This window comes from Camelus dromedarius, chromosome 15 (assembly GCF_036321535.1).
Source record: "Camelus dromedarius isolate mCamDro1 chromosome 15, mCamDro1.pat, whole genome shotgun sequence".
Taxonomy (NCBI): Eukaryota; Metazoa; Chordata; class Mammalia; order Artiodactyla; family Camelidae; genus Camelus; species Camelus dromedarius.
The window spans coordinates 51,663,542-51,680,595 of record NC_087450.1 but is presented as its reverse complement, the minus strand read 5'-3'; the positions used below and the strand labels follow the sequence as shown (position 1 = coordinate 51,680,595).

Here is a 17,054-nt window from a genome sequence, read left to right as displayed (position 1 = left end):
CCCCGTAATTGTATTGAACTTTTATTGATGGAGGGGATGTATTAAGGTACTTTTAGCATTCTGAGCCTAGGAGACCCTTACTTAGGCAATATCATACTCTGGCAGATGGCATGGTTTTTTATGTATAGATATATATACAGATATAGATATATAGATATGTGTGTAATTTATATATATATATATTTATATATATATATATATATATATCTCAATGATGCCTTTTATTTTACGTTCAATAGATGAATAACTTCAGCTGTAAATATTTTCATTCATAAAATTACTCCTGTGATACAGCAGACATGTGATCTTGTGGCGAAATCTGAGCTGACTGAGCCCAGATCAAAGTAAATGAAAGTGGTACCTGTTAGGAGTTTTAATGGTCAACCAGGAATTTCCTCTCTAGTTACTTCCTAGTAAACTGAGATTTTGCTGATGTGAAATGACAGGAATTACAGAGTTTGGTCTGACTTACCCGATTTTGCTAAGAGAACCTAAGTCCCCTGGGCTTGAGACCAAAGTACGTAGTTAATTTTTCGTCCACGCCCGTGGGAGTCACACAAGTTGTCATAAAACTGGCTACTGGCATCCTTACCCTTTGAGGATATTTGTTTCACTAGAAAGACCGAGGAAGAAGCTACTATTACAACTTTGTTGATCTCCATTCAGAGGAGGGAAAATTGAGCCTTGGGGTGAAAAGGAGAAGGTTCCGAAAGCATATCTGATGTGTCTGTGATAATTATGTTTACATGGGTAAGAGGTGTCAGAGCGGCATTACTCATGAGGCTGATTTGAACAGAATGTTGCAAATCACTTTCAAGATTTTTTTTGGACTTCCCCATATTTTTGGAGGTTGGAGTCAGGATTACTGGCTTTGGTAATTAATCCTTCTCAGCCTGCATTCTTTGCTACTGAGCATAGCAGTGATTCAGGGGCCCAACCTGCTAAATCAAGATAATGCTTGACCTCTGGGAGCAGAAGCCTGTTCCTCACTTAGCCAGAGAAACTAAACCCAGGCGCACAATTGGTAACATCAAGAGAGTTCATATTTGAAGAGCTGTAGAGGGAGCTTAGAATATCCATTTGTGGCATGTTGAAGGTATTTTAAGAATACGATATAAAAAATTATAAATTCAAAGGACAAAGTTAGTTGGGGGTCCATGTGTGAGCACAAACATGGGGCCCTTAAAGAGCTGTGATATTTTCAAGGGATCTGTTAATTTCAAAAAGTTTATCACAGCTGATCTGTCACGGCTGTTCTGTTTGCACGCTGATTCGCCTCCTGTTAGTTTCACAACAGCATTGTATTACTGTCACAGCTATGCATAAAAGAACTCAATTGTTTGGTTTGACTAGAGCCAAGATGTTTGAAATCATTTTGTCCAAAAGACCATCATTATCTTTGTGCTGCTTTGCAACTAGTTATAATGCCTTTAGACAATTCCTCTGACTCCAGCGAGATTGTGTAGATAAAATGATCACTTTGCTTTTTGTCAAGAAAGGGAAGCGGGATCACTTTTTCACTATAAAACCAATGAAGTTTTATAAGCAATTAACACCAGAGTGGCGCCTTTGGGAAGAATTACGACAATAGGGCCGAACTCTCTAGCTTGGGCTCAGCACTTGGCACAGAATAGGTGCTTTAAAAAACATCTGAGTGAGTCAACAAAATTAAATGGTGACTTTTCTGTTCTTCTAAAAATAATTTTACTAGTCACACAAACAGTTTAAACTCAAGATTTTTGAGACTAGAGAGAAGAAACATTTTGATCAAGTGTGCTATTGTATTTTTCCGGCTCCACAAGCAACTATTAAAGCCTTAATATTTCTTTGAGTTTAAAGATCAGTCTGAAATGTGATGAGCCAAGAATAGGAAAAGCATCTCCTATTTTGAAAAACAAATGACACAGATATTTTCTCTGTTCACTGCCACCCATGGCTGGCCTCACCGGGCAATCTGAACTTGCTTTTACTGTGGCCCTTATCACTGTCCTATAATTGTGGGATTCATCTGTCTGTTGCAGTAGATTGCACACTCCTTGAGAGCAAGATTTAAATGTATCACCTGACTTTCTTTTCGTAGGGACCACTTAGTGCCTGGAACACATTAGGAGCTCAAAAACAGAGGACTGAATCAACAATTAAATGGTAGAATTCTGAAAGCTTTTTTGAAGCTACGGCATCCCTTTAGCTCTTATTTGTGTGTGAAGTGTGTATGTGTGTGCATATGTCTCATCCAAGATGTCACTGGCCTCATCTAGTCCTGTTTTTTCCTTATTATGCTTGGTCTAAATTTAATTTTACACTCACACCCACCAGACACATGCCCATCACAGCAGCTAAACACACTATTATTCTCTCTCATTTTTAGATTTTAAAGACAGAAAGAACAATCTCCATATTTCTTTCATTCCCAGTAGCCAAACCTTTCTGTTGTCAGACACCTGAACCCTCTGTCAGGGAAGCTGTAAGCCATCCTCAGATGTTTTGTTTTTTATGATTCAGTTTGAACAGCAGTTGTAAATGTGGAAAGACATTGGCCCTTATCCTCAAATTTTCTGCTCAGATATCCTTTGCATGGCAGCCTCATCTTAGGGCAACTCTCAGAAGCCTCACTTCTGTAGCCTGAAGTTTGTAGAGACTCAGAGAAAGTAGGTGAAACTCATGAATCAAAACCAAAGCACAGTTTTCCTTTAGATCAACCTTATGGTCTTTGTTCAATTTAACATCAGAAGCCCTAGATTCAGAGGGAACGACGTGTGAGATGAGGGTACTTCCCTCCATGCCACAGCACAACGTGAACTTTAGAGGAAGGATTTGCAAGTTGTTTAAGGTCTGAAATATGTGTTCCCTGCTTTTCGAGTACACGTGTTTGAGGCTGAGAATCTTATCAGTAGATAAGAGCAGAGAGGCTGCCATCCCACATTCCATGAGCTCACTTCCAGATGGTTTAGAGACTAAGGGGTGAAAAACTCAAGCTCTTCAATCAAGTCAAACAGCCCACACCTTTATTGCCCCATTTGTTTAGCGGCCTGTCGTGGGCCTCCTGACATCTCAGAATCAGCCATGGGGGCAGCTGTTTAATTAACTCTTCAAGGCTGCATTTTGGTGGGGGCAATTCATTTATTATGAAAAACAAATTGAAAGCTCCGAGGGTTTTCTGTTCTTTTTTTTTTTCTCTTTAGTGGTTACTGTTATCTGGAGCTCCTGGCTCAGTCCAAATAGAAACGTTGATGGTTTTGTTAAAAAAAGCCACTTGATCTTTTGTGTTGTTCCTTTTTCTTTCTTTTCTTTTTATTTTCCTAAATCAGTCTGGCTATCTGACTTGGACATGGAGAGATTTCTTTTCCTTGGTGCCAGGAAACAATGGCATTTTTCTGGACTTTTTTGTTTTGTTCTGTTTTAGTTGTAGAAATACCACAATGGCAAGTTGCAACTCACTTCTTACAAACAGTGACACGATTATATGGTTGCTCTGCCCCAGGTTAACATTTGGTTGAGAATAATTTTTGGCCAACTTGATTCTGGTAAGAATTTGAGAACTTCCTGCCGTATACCTCTATGCTAGGCGCTAAGGAACATATAGAAAGAGAAAAGAAGAACCTTGGCCTTGAGAAATAGTCTCACTATTATAGTCCTGCTCTCTGGGAAAATATATAGTTGCATTTTATTATCTTTCTGTTTTTTATATGGAGATAATTTTTGATTTAAAGAAGATTTGCAAAGACATTATAGAATGTTCCCATATTCTCTTCACCCAGCTTCCTCTAATGCTGACATCTTACATAATCATAATATCAAAACAAATAAATTGACATGGACACAATACCATTAACTACAGACTTAGAGACTTCACCCAGTTTTCCCACCAGCGTCCCTTTTCTGTTCCAGGATCCCACCAGCATCCCTCCACAAATTGGTCTCCTCAAATTTATGATAATTTCTTAGTGTCTTCTTGTCTTCCATGACCTTGACACACTTGAAGAGTCATGGTCAGTATTTCAGCAAACGTCCCTCCGTTCTGATCCTTTTTGTGCCTATTGAGAATCAGCCTCTTTCAGAATGTCCCCTGGAGACAATGTGCAAAGATTTAGAATCTTATGGAGTTAGAGTAAGAGCCACAGGATCTCCTTATTTTTAAAATGTAGAAAATGAGTTCCAGGGAAGAAAACAAGGATTTGCTCAAAGTGAGACAGTGGACTGAGGTTGGACTTGAAGGAGCCCAAGCCTCCTGACTTCTGAGGCAGTGTTGGACTTCTCCTCTGTTCCTATTTGGAATCCTGGGGAAACTTAACTGCTGGGGAAGTCTGACCTCCAGGCATGTTCCCATGACGCCCCAAGAGTGGGCTCCACATGCTTCCCTGAGCCCCCAGCACAGAGCCTTCTCAGCCAGCACTGTTGAGTTGAGTTACGCTCCAGAGAATCAAAATGTTGGGAATGGCTCAAGATGCTTCTCCCAAATATGAGCTAAAAATGTATGGAAAGGTGAAAACTGGGAAAGTGCGAATGAGGTCAAGGAAAAAAAAAAAGCCAGATTCCCTGTAGCAACTTAAGATGCTTATAGCAGAGCCATGGTTGCTGGCAGGAGGCCTAAAGAAGCTCCTCAGTGGTGGGTAATGGTGTAGCAAATGGTCTGCTTCACCCACAGTCCTGCAAGAAGGGACCTGTCTGTCCCTTGATCTCAGAGCACATCCTGCCCATCTTAGTTGCTGAGGCCTAAAGTCACAGAATGTGGTGTCATGAATTCTCTCTTACTGTGTCTCAGTTCAGTCTCCCCAGTTTCACACCCCATTTGTTGAGGTCCAGGCAGGACCTAGGAAAGAACTATGATCCTCAAACTTTGGGATTTTCATATGTGAAGTTAGTAATTGGGTCAAGTAGGCAATCCTTGGCCGTCTAGAATCCTGGGGGAATGTATAACTCTGGATCATAGAGTGTTCTAGAAAGCAAGCTCATGCTTCATCATCAGTGATCAGAAATTTGCCCTTGGTTCTCAGTATCTCTTTGATGTAGAAGGGCTTTCTCCTGGCATCCTCTGTTCGGCATCATCCCTATGTGTACCAGGTGCCGAGTGGATTCACCTTATGCTTTGGAGCAAAGACACAGCATGCAGGGAACTGGCCTGGGAGTTGAGAGTCCTGGGTCCCAGTTCCAGGTGTCCAATTAACTGACTATGTGACCTGGGAGAAGTGCCTGCACATCTGTGTTTCAGAGATGCTCCTAACTGTGCTTTTATAGAGTTAACTTGATTGATGTTTTTTAAACTGGATAATAAGAGGGAATTTTAGAGGTTGCCCTGGTGGGGGTAGGGTTATTGAAGTGGGTCAGTCAAATCTTTGGTTGCAAAACATTAAAAAATAAAGGTTGGAGTAATAATCCAAGTGATCTATTGGCATAGTGTTAAAAACTGAAGCATTTGCCTTCAGTCAGTGAATCTGGTTTCATATTCCATCTCAGCCACTTACTAGCTGTGTTCCTGGGCCAATATAATTAACGTTTCTGAGTCTTAGTTTCTTCATCTTTAAAGCAGAAATAATAACTGTAACTCCCTCCAAAGTTATTGATGAGAATTAAATGATTCATGGAGTGAAAATGCTTTGCACAGTGCCTGGCGCATTTTAAGGATGCTATTAATTATAAAGGCTCTTCCACCTGTAATGTTCTTTGGTTCTGAGACTTGGACTTGGAGGTTCTACTGGAACATTGTCATTGTGGTCACCATCGTCTGCAAGGTTAAAAGGGTTTCTAAGACTGAGATATCAGATGCTGGCAGGACAGGGTGTCATTCCAACCTGGGAAGTAGGAGAAAGTCCATGAGGGTGATCACTACCAAGCTATCATAGCTTGAGAGTCTGTGCAAAGGAGACAGACCTCTCCTCTAGCTCTTACATGGGGTGGGAGACTTAAGAGTGTTTCTGTTCTTGGTCCCCTCTTTCTTTTCTTACCCCAACTGCACAAGGCTATTCCGGGTCTGTGTATTTTGGGAGCCGTAATGAGGTGCTTCTCATGATACCTTGCCATTTTCAGGCAGCTTTTACTAGCCGCCTGGACACGGGGACAACCTAGCAATTTAAGAGCTATAGTGGATGAGGCTGGAAATAGAGCGGCCCTGGCTGCCGCACGGTGAGATGGGGGTGGGGGTTTGTGTCCTCCCCTTCGTAAAAGAGGAAGGCTGAAATGGGTCAGCATCACAGACAGAAATGTTCACAGAGGACAAGAAGCCAAACCTTCTTGTTCTTTTACCACACTATGCCTGGAAAATACAAAGGAATGGATGGACGATCCCTTAAGTAGCGAAAACCCAACTTCAGCGGATGTGGAGTGGAACGGTGGCCTTTCTTCATTTGCCAAGGTGTCGGGGCTGTCCAAGTTGCCTGATCATGATTCATCTTGAGCTCAACTTCTACTGACATGGGAATAAGTTCGAAGAAAGTAAAGCTGTCAGTCACATCAGCCTCTGAGGCAAAATGCTACCCGTATAAATGCCTTCAAATTCCAAACGACCAATCATCGCTTCTTTTTCTACAGCACACAGCACTCTAGAATTTCAAAGCCTGTCTTCCTGGACAAGGTTTTCCAAAGCTGGAGCACTTTCCTTTTTTAGCTCTGAAGCTATGAGAGAATTCTATGGTACAAGTATTCCCGGACCTACAGGCTTGCCCCCAAAAAAGACATATTCTCTGACACCATAATGCAGAATCTTCGTAAAATTAAAACTACAGACTGATGTCTAATTCAAAGAACCCCACATTTCCTCTTCTCTTATGGCTGGGAGTAAAGGAGGAAAATGCTGCATGCATTAACATTTTACTCAAGTTTTCAAACACAAAGTGTTGTCCTGGCTTCAAACTCAGGATAAAGGAAATGCTTGTCTCCGGGAGCTGACACTTCTCCGGTCATATTTCAAATACAATTAGCCTCCATTGATGGCAGTGGTTGATCTATCAAATGAGCAGCTAATCTTATCTGCGGTTCACAAATGGCTCAGATGGTAGCTTGTGACTTTGATTACTGGGAGACTGGACCCCATCAGACGGCTCTGCTCCAAACAGTGGTCCTTTCAGCCTCCTGCTCCTGGAGATCAAAGCACTCTCCCCTCTCCCTATCTGCAGGGAAGCTCATTAGAGGGAGGCTGTCAGGGTTATAATCATGCAACAGTTTTACTTCTGGGTTATAACGCTTTCCCCTTCTTATCAGCCTGTGAGGTCCAAAGTGAGAAGGATAAAGGAGGTACCGATGACATCTGATACATTTAATAGGCTCGCTGGTGACTGCTGGGGCCCCAGCTCTCTGCCACTGCTGCCTCACTGACTACTGAGGGACTCCCGTCCCCTCTAGACCTATAGGGGTTGTACTTTATTCCTGGGGTGGGGGAGAGGGCTATGGGGGAGGTTTCCATTGTCCCCTAATAGTTGCTTTATTACAAGAACTATAGAAACACAGAATCAAATAAAGTAAGAGTTTCTAAGTCCAAAGATCAATCTTTAAATTTCATCTCTTTCACTCAATAGCTGTGTGACCTTGGACATTTTGCTGTGATCCTCAGCTTCCCCTGTAAAATATGTAAATTAATACTTTTCTCATTGGTCTTAATATGCAGATCTCAAAGTCCCCCTCTCCCAGAAGCCTTCTTTTATAACCTGAGTTCTTCCCTTCCTCTACCTCCTCCATCCCCTACCTGAGTTAAGGCACCTCCATTCTGAGTCACTGCTCCCTCTTATGTCTTCCCATGGCCCCTGGGATTACCACCAATCCTGTGCTTACCATGCCTGATTTTTCTACTGACTTGCCTTTTTCCTTCCCATTAGACAGTGAAATCCTAAAGGCATAGGGGCTGAGTCTCTATGTATCAAAGGATGCCTCCATCTGACATACACCTGATGCTAAATGAGTGTCTGTTGTCCACAGTGAATAAAGCACTGTATCCTAAACTGATTTGCGGAGTACAATGGCAAGAGGTTGCATTTATTACTGGACATAGAGCCTTTTAGAGCTTTATGGGGACCCATGACCTACTGGAGTGGTTCTAGGATGTGGCCCAAGGATTTTCATTTCTAACAAACTCCTGCCTTGAGAACTACTAATGTAATCCAGTCTTCTAATATATGGACAAAGAAACAGCCTCAGATTAGAGAAGTGGCTTGTGCAAGATCATATAACCAGTTAGAGGTACTCAATGTGTTCTTATTTCTAAACAGTTTTTCAGAGTAAACTGTATCTCATATAGGGATCAGGGTGTGCGCGTGTGTGTGTGTGTGTGTGTGTGTGTTGAAATATATAGAAAACGGTTGTTTTGTTTGTTTTTAATTTATGTCTAGCTTCACAAGACTTCAAACTTGGGTCCTTTAATTCCAAATGTCATGGTCATTTCACAACGTGGTCATTTCACAACATGCTGTTTTCATGTTAAGAAGCACGGTGGTCATCCTGCCAAAATGCTGGCTCAGTTATTATCTCTACTTGTTCCTTACGTTCCTTATGTTCAGTGGTGCTTTTAAGAATGTTTAAGAAGAAATGCAGCAGGGAACCCAGCTTACAGGAAAATCAGAAAAGGACTCTGGGTGCCCCAGGGAAGGCTCGGTCTCCCCATCACTTACCCCAGTGTAATCTAGGTCAGGTCTTTACCCATCACACTGGTGGGAATGTGGAGCTTTGCCAGCAGCTGTCATTACCCAGAAGAATGAGAAACGACAACCACAGCCCGTGGGGGTGGGAGGTTTGGAGCTGCAGAGGCCCAGGTTTAATTTTCACCTCCTCAGATCCCGAGGGGAGTGAAACTGCTTGAGTGATTTCACCTCGAGGAGACTCATTTTGCTGCTGAGTAAAGCAGGAAGCATATCTACTTTGCACTGTGTCTGAAACATACCAAGTATTTAACCAACACGAGGTCCCATCTTCTCTTTTTTCTTCTCTTCACCTCCTCCCCATTCTTCTCCCACTATCACCTAAAAACCAATACTGGCCGTGAACGGTATGTTTCACATGAGTGAAAAATGTAACCCAGCTGGAAAAATAAGCAAAATACACTGTCTTTTTCTTTTAACCTATATCCTTCTGATTTATTTACTGTTCCTCCCTCAACATTAATATAACTATGATTTTTTTTTTCATGGAAATCCATTTAGGCTCTTTTAAGAAAGAAATTATTTGTAGTTAAAATAATGACCTGTCCATTAACTATAAGTTGGGAGGCATTAGTACTAATTGTAATTATAATGGAATTTATGTCTGACACATTATAGTTCAAGTGATGAAAGGAAGCCAGGCACTCCTCAGAAATCAGTGACAAGCTTATCAGAATATTAATCTCTTTCAGCTACTCTTTAAGAGAATAAATAACTAATCAGTCACTGACTGCTAATATAATATATAACCCTTTTGTTAAGATGGATGATAATTTAAGCTTCAGCAGAATATATTTATTTAACTGACAGAAATCAGGACTCAATTTTATTTGCTTTAAATGACAATGCAGCAAAAATCCCAGCTAGCTATAATACTTGGAAAATGGAAAACATTTTGAGTAATTACTTTTTTAAATTAACCTTTGTTCGAAATAGTAAATTTCATAAATTCTGTCTTAAGCTTTGAATGTATATCAGAGATGTTTGTTAATTATCAAGTCTTAGTAAGTGGTTTCTAAGAAATCTTTAAGTCTGTGTTAGGCGCATTCTTAGAGTATAATTATTTTGACCATCAGGCCTCATGGCATATAATTTTAGCTGCAGAAGTTCTGAAAAATTAGGCAAATGTTTGTCGACCCACACAAGAACCAGCAGTTATAAATTTCAGGTATTAATCAACTTTGTTGTGATCCTTTTTTTTCTCCTGTAGGGGAGGGAGAGGGGGACAAGATCCCACTGAGAGAGGAGAATGCTCACCTGAATTCTGGTTAATCTGTTTTTTATGGATTTTCTCCAAGGGCAAATGTAACTCCCAAGGGCTGTTACTTCATCACGATTTATGTTGAAGTCTAGCTAACAGAAAAGGACTAGCTCTTCTGTTTCTTTGGAAGCTGCAGGCCATTCTCAGCCCAAGAGAAGGCTGTGTTTGAGCATTAGTCGTATCAAGAGAGGGGAGTCTGTCTGTTATATGGGGGAACTTTTAGCCAATGTAAGACTCCAGCCCTCTCTACCCTTCACTCCTTTGGAGGAGGAGGGAGTTATCCAGTTGGTGAGGTGGGAAAAGAAATTGATGTCAGCATCACTTGTCTCTTTAGAAACCAGCCTGCCTGCAGAGAGACTACCATTTGGTCTTCTCTTAATTGTTTGGAGAGCAATCTTGGAGCAGAAGGTTCTGCCCCTTCAGGGACTCGAAGAATTGTTGAGCACTGCCAATTACTGGATAGTGAGTTTGTCTAAAATTGGGTAAAATATTAGCAAACCCACTTAGCTGAAAATCTAAAGTTACGCCCTCTAAGTATCTGGTAGATTAAAGGATGGAAGGGTCATTACTGTGGGGTCCTCTGTAAATCGCAGTAGCGCATGTGGGAAACGTGTTTCTCCAGGGCCCGATTCAAGCAACTCCATGCCCATTCATGGACACTCAAACCATGTCAGGACTCAGTAAAGGTTTGATGGGTGAAAGATTGAACAGAGTTCTGAAGAATTCTTGTGAGTCTCCATTTCCCAATGTTTCTCTGTCAAACAAGGCAAAAATAGGTTCTGCGATTGAAATGCCTCTGGTATTTCATGTCCTCTGTTCTTGCCCATCCCCCTTTCCATTTGCACCTCTAATGTAGGTATATGTCTTTCCAGACTTCTCTTTCTTGTTGATCAGGGCTGCCCTCAGAGATGGAGCGAGTGTTTAATATAATGTGAAGAAGAGAACAAGCCGGCCCGGTCTGTTTCCAAGCTCTCCTGAGACCAGAAGGAAGCGGTACAGATGCCCCCGTGCAGACACTGGCCATGGTTGTCATCTGGGTGTGTGCTTTTCGCTGAGTCCAAGTACAGATGGACCTTGATGTTTCTTCTGAAAAACTGTCTTCCTGAGAGTGTGGCTGGGCCACCAAGTGCAAGGGTGTCTCTGAATCGTACTTCCTTCTGAGATAGAAAGTCCCAATTAAATGATGCTGTAAACAGTTAGACAAAAGAAGAAGACAGCTGCTCCAGTGAGGAAGCTCTGGCTGATAAACCTTTGCACTTCACCCACCCTCAAGGCAGTGGGCTTCCCTCTGAGTCCGACAGTGGTTTTCACGACTCCGTGACTCCGCAGAGTAGACGTTCACCCAGAGAAACAGAGCTCAGAAACTGTCATTTCTTTGAGATGTGGCTTACTGAGTGTTTCCCTGCCTTTATTTTCATGGTTAGTGACAGGACTGGGAAACCTGTTCACGACAGAGAAATCAGCCTGAACTTTTAGCTTGGGGATGAAAGCAATGGTTATTCATTTAATCCTATTCATTTATTCGTCTATTCATACTTAGATTCATTCACCAGATATGTTTGAAATGCATATTCTGAATTAGCCATGGGATGCAGGGGTGGGGGGCGGAGATACATAAGTAAATGAAACATTAAATCCCAGGGGGCTTCCAGGCTGGTGGGGAAACAGACAAGGTTACACAGTATCATAGTGAAGTGCATCGTGTTCTGTGATGCTGGGAGCGCGGAAGAGGCCCACAGAGCTTTCTGTCCTAGAGAATCAGTGATGGCTTCTCAGAGGAGTTGGTGTAGGAGGTAAGACCTGAGGAACTAAACTGAGTGAACCAGATCCTTCTGCAGACACTAGGGCTGTCAGGGGAGGGTAGGAGAAAAGCCAACCGAGTCTCTTTTGTTAGGTATCTGGTAGGGCTTCATCTTGCCTATTTTTTAGAGCATTATTTTCTTTAGGGGTCATTATGTATCTTGAGACAGCTGCCTATTGGTGACATCCCAGGTTATATCAGACACTGCGTTTGGTAACTTTATGTGTTGTTTTGATTTCTTATAGCAACCCTGTAAGTTTAAGACCACTTTTCAAATTTTTGTAAAGGGACTGAAGGTCCAGGTGGTTAAACCATTCACCTCAATGTGAATACACCAGGGCGAAGATGTAAAATCAGGGCTTCCCAACTTCAACATCTGGGCTCTTTCCATCACCCGCACTGCCTCTCCCAGGAGCAGAAAGCGAGCAGGAGCAGAGAACTTGTGCGCCAGCAAGTGCTGCCTGCTGGAGCCTGGCTGGGCTCAGGCACCTCCCACTCCCAGGCCGTCAGCACTTGATGGGGAATGAGGCCTTTTATTTTCAGATTTCTATTAGCACCTGCTTATCTAGAGATTCACTGGCCCCTCTCCCTGCAGCCCCACCCCCACCGATTTTATTTTTGATTTAGCTATTTGCTCCACCCCAAATGGAACAGGTTGCCAAAATCATGGCCCCCAGGAACCTACACTCCCCTGCCTCTAACATACCAAAGGGTCTGGATGTCTCCCTCCCATGAAGCACTTTTCAGAATATTTGGGGAAGCAGAGCTCTCTTCTCCCCACTCACCTCTTTCCCCACCCTTGCCCACACTCAGCATTTTTTGGAGACAATGCAGCAGGCCATTGGGATGGGGACTAGACAACTAGATGTCTCCCTCCCATGAAGCACTTTTCAGAATATTTGGGGAAGCAGAGCTCTCTTCTCCCCACTCACCTCTTTCCCCACCCTTGCCCACACTCAGCATTTTTTGGAGACAATGCAGCAGGCCATTGGGATGGGGACTAGACTAAAATTCCCTGGTTATTTCTTTGAGTTCCAAATGGAACTGTTTAATTGGCCTCCTGATTCTCAAAGACGGAGTGGATATTGTTTGTGGTTCATTTTTTCCACGCAGTTTTAACAAAGTATGCCTTCAGAGATATCACGTAACTGAAAGACAGAATTAAGCAAGAATGGCAGAACCCTGGCAGCAAGTCGTCCTCTCCTCGTGTTTTTCATTGAAAAGCATATAGGATTACCTTATTGTTCCAGATATTAGCTTTCCCTACCCAGCGTATACATATTTAAACAGCATAAAAAGTGGGCTACATTACAAAGCACCTATATGTCACCAAGGCCCAGAAAGCTCGTGTTGTGCCAAGGCTCGGAGACATCCTTCCAAGTTTCCTTCCCAAAGTAGAGGCACGTTGTCTCAGGGCTTGGGCTGGGCCAGCCAGCCTGAATTTAATAGCAGACATTCTCGGTTTTTTTCAAATCCCGTGTATGTAACAGCTTTCATTTGAATGTGACATCTGCCTGCAAAGGAGCAAACCCCGGCACCACCAGTATGTTGTGTCATGCCTGAAACCAGAGAGGCTCTATTTAGAGTTTTCTCCCTGCGCCCAGGGCTGGGGCTCCAGCCTGTAGCCTTGCATGTTCTGGAGGACGTTATCAGCCTCCTGGCTCAGGGTTAAGGGTTGGGGTGGGGGGGTTGTTAGGGTTTTCATCACTAGCGGAAATGTACAGTCTGACGCTCACCATGCCTGCAGATCAAAGGCAAAGGGAGGTGTTATCTGCTGCTGGCTGTGCTGTGACTCTGAGCACATTTCTGGTGGGCTGACCCCAAGGTGAGCCGAGGTGGGAAAGAGTTCTCCAGTGGATGGCTGCCTGGGTGTGGGCTCATGGAGGGTGGTGTTCTGAGAGCAAAGTCTCTCTCTCTTCGTTTTGGGCAGCCCCACTGTGTCTAGCCTTAAAAGCACTGAATACTTCGAAACTGGTTCTTGATTGACTTGGAGGGAAACATGTCGATTTGTAGAAAGATTAGCCTGGTGGAAGTAAAGTGCTCTGAGATCTGCTGCTGGTCTGCTTTCTGACTTAAGGTGAGACCCAGGCTGACTCCTCAACCATTTTCTGCACAGAGCGTGGCCCCCCTCAGTTCTGCTTTCCATATCATGCCCTTATGGACAGGGCTGTTTTGTTCTGTCTTCCACGCAGGACAAACTGAGGCTTTGTCCCCCGGTCTCAGTTTATATGTGCCTCTTTTCTGCTGCCGTGAGATTTTGTTACTCCCTTAAAAGAGTAACCTGTCCCTTCGTCTGTGGTCCATTGATACACATTACACTACAGGCATTATTGACATGCGTGTCGCTGCTAGACATGAGCATCTCAAGGGCGACCTGGTCACTCTGCTCACCAGACGCCTGTTAGGACAGGCCTCACTGAATAGGTGTTGGATGAATGAAGGAATGCAGGAGAGAACAGGTAGATGAAGGAGATAAAGAGTTCACTGCATCCTTTTGGGGGAATCACTTCCTCTGGATATAGGGGTGTTTCTGCAGAAGGAAGTGTCTCCTGGTATCCCAGTTGCCCCCATTCTCCCCATCACATATGCAGTTGGAGGGGGAAACTGCTCTTTTCAGTGTAAGCCTCCCTCCCTCTGAGATTCATATGCTCTCCACTCGAGCCCTGTTTGCCTCAGCCTTTGTTCAACTGTGAAGTTTCTTACTGGAAAATGCTCTGTTCCCTCTCAAGTCACGATGCCTGCCACCTTCTGACAATTTCTTCCAGGCCCTTTCCTTCCTCTCCCCCAGATCCACGCAGCTATGCCTGCCCTCCCTCTAGGTCTTGGCCATTTGTACTTTCTAGACTAAAAGGTCTGAGCAAGAGATTGAGCTAGTCCCTTAGTGCTGGCGCCAGGTTGCTGTAGCTGCCGGTCTCCACTGTAGCTTGAGGAATCTTGTGCACTGTGCCAACTGAGGAAGAGGGTTGGCTGGCCCTGGGGGCTCTGGCTCAGGGAACCAGATGACACAAGCCAAGAGGTCATTGATTTTTACCAGTGGGGACAGAGGACAGAAGAAAGCCGTGGGAAAAATTATTCCCGCTTCCTTCGCAACCCCACGTATTATTCTGAGAAGAGGTGGTTGGTATGGTCTCTCTCAGGATGATGTGAGAAAAAGAACAGCCATCCGTGTTTGTCGTGAAGCTGTGACCACGTGGGCAGTGCCCTCCACCATCTTTTATTTGTTTCTCCCCCGACTTTCCCTCCAGCTTCTGTCCTGGTTCTCTGGGTTGCACTCCCAAATATTAACAAGGGAACTTTTGCCTCAGTCTCTGTTTTTGATGAAACCTGAGCTAAGACACCTCCCTTGCCAGCTCAGGTTAGATTGACCTCCTTTGTGCTCCCATGATACCCTGCGCCCATCTCTCTCACTTTCCACACAGTATCACATTTATTTATGTGTGTGTTTCTCCTTCTGGATTCCATATCTCTTGAAGGCAGAGACCACCATGTACTTGTTTTTGAATCTCTGGCCCCTAGCACAGCGCCTGGGATAAATTAGAACTCTGAACATAGTAAATATTTGCCAGATGACTGACTAAAGAAGACAGCGCGAGATTTCCTCCGAGCAAAGAGAGATTCCAACAGACCTACGAAGTATTTTAAATGGTTTGTTATTTCAATGTGTGGTCTCTTTTGGCTTCACCTAAACTGAGTCAGAGATGATGCTAGCAATTGCATCACACAACAGGATTATAATTATATCCAATAATTATGATAATAATCACTACAATATGCTTGGCACCTGTACATTACCATACCATTAGATATTTCACATGTATCATCTCATTATTGCAACAAACATATTAAGTTGTTATTGATATACTTTGGGACTTTGGGAAATGTAGCTGGATAACTGGCCTTGACTGGAGACATTCTTGAGAATAGACTAAAGGTTGTTTTAATTACAGTTTTTCAAAGGGGGTTTTCCTTAATGGCTAACACTGCATCTACCAACATTTACCAATCAGCACATAAACGTCCAAGAGCTGCACTGCTTAAAACACACACACACACACAGACACACACACACACACACTTCATCCTTAATTAACATAAATGTGACTTTATACTCCAACACTCTTACTCCACTTTTTGTCCATATGAATGTGCAGGTTATATGGTGACATGTGCTCAGGACCATAGAACCAGTCACCTCGTCACTCTGTTTCTCTCTGTTTCCACTGAGGTGATGGAAGTTAGCAAGATGTAACAGAGGGTCCTATGACCAGGGCACAGTGAACAATTATGAGTTCAAAGTTAGTTTTAACCTGTCATACAAACTCTTAGAAATCACACAAATATTTTTGCATGTGTATTTCAATGGTGCAATTTACTAGAGTAGGGCTTATAGCAAATTCTCAAATGGGTTAAGAGTCACTGAGTCTAATTCTATGTGAACCTCCAGTTGGGGGTAGGCTGTGAAGAGTGGGGCACAGTTCTATGTCTCAGAGGTCACTGCTAGTCAATTGAATTCTGAATGACCAGGGATCCCGGGGTTAAACTTGCCTAATCACATTCCTTTTAGGCACCTGAGTTGAAGCTTAGCCATGAAGGAGATCACATTATTTGCTTTTCTCTCTTAAAAGCTGTGCGGGTCGGTAAGGCTCAACCTTGTCCTCCTGTAGTCAGAATTTGTCCTCTGTTGTCAGAATTTCATATTATGATGTAACCCAGCACAACTTGTCCAAAACAATATTAGATTTATTCCATTTGTTAAAAGGAAGATATCACTAGTATGTGGCCCTTTTGGCAAAATCACAACTCCTAGTTCTAGGCATGGGTTCAATCACCTGTTGCTAAGATACTGTAAAAAATATTATCTGTTTTTAAATGTTTCTTTTTAATTGAATAAACTGTTGCTTTGAAAAAATCAGTGCAAAGGTTAAATAGGTCTTTGAAATTGTATTTTTTTTCAACTGGCAGAGATATTTCCGAGCATTTTAAATGGAACAGCTGCTGTCTCAGTGGATTTCCTTGATGGAATATTAAAATTGCATAGAAAGGAGCACTCACAGCCCAGATGAATTATGGAAATAGCAGAGAAAGAGACTCAGTCAGATCAGTGCATAATGAAAATGCTGGCCACAGTCATTGATTCTGCATCCTAGGCATGAGGGAAAATGCAGACACAGGTCCATGATCCCGTTAGCAACCCCATTAGCCAGATTCAGAGATTTTTGGATTTCAATATTGTAATACAGAGCATGTATCCTCAGAAGGCCTGGGCCAACACTGCATAATCAAAATCATTAATAATTGTGTGACAAAACATCTTAGTATTTACACTAAGTTCTCATATCAATTCACATCCAAATCTGTGGTCAAATGATTT

At 42.9% G+C, this 17,054-nt stretch overlaps 1 long non-coding RNA gene across 1 annotated transcript in view; it reads left to right on the top strand.

The window, feature by feature from the left end:
* Positions 1-17,054, top strand: part of LOC116157415 (uncharacterized) — a 297,701-nt gene that overhangs the window by 207,998 nt on the left and 72,649 nt on the right. The window lies entirely within an intron of this gene.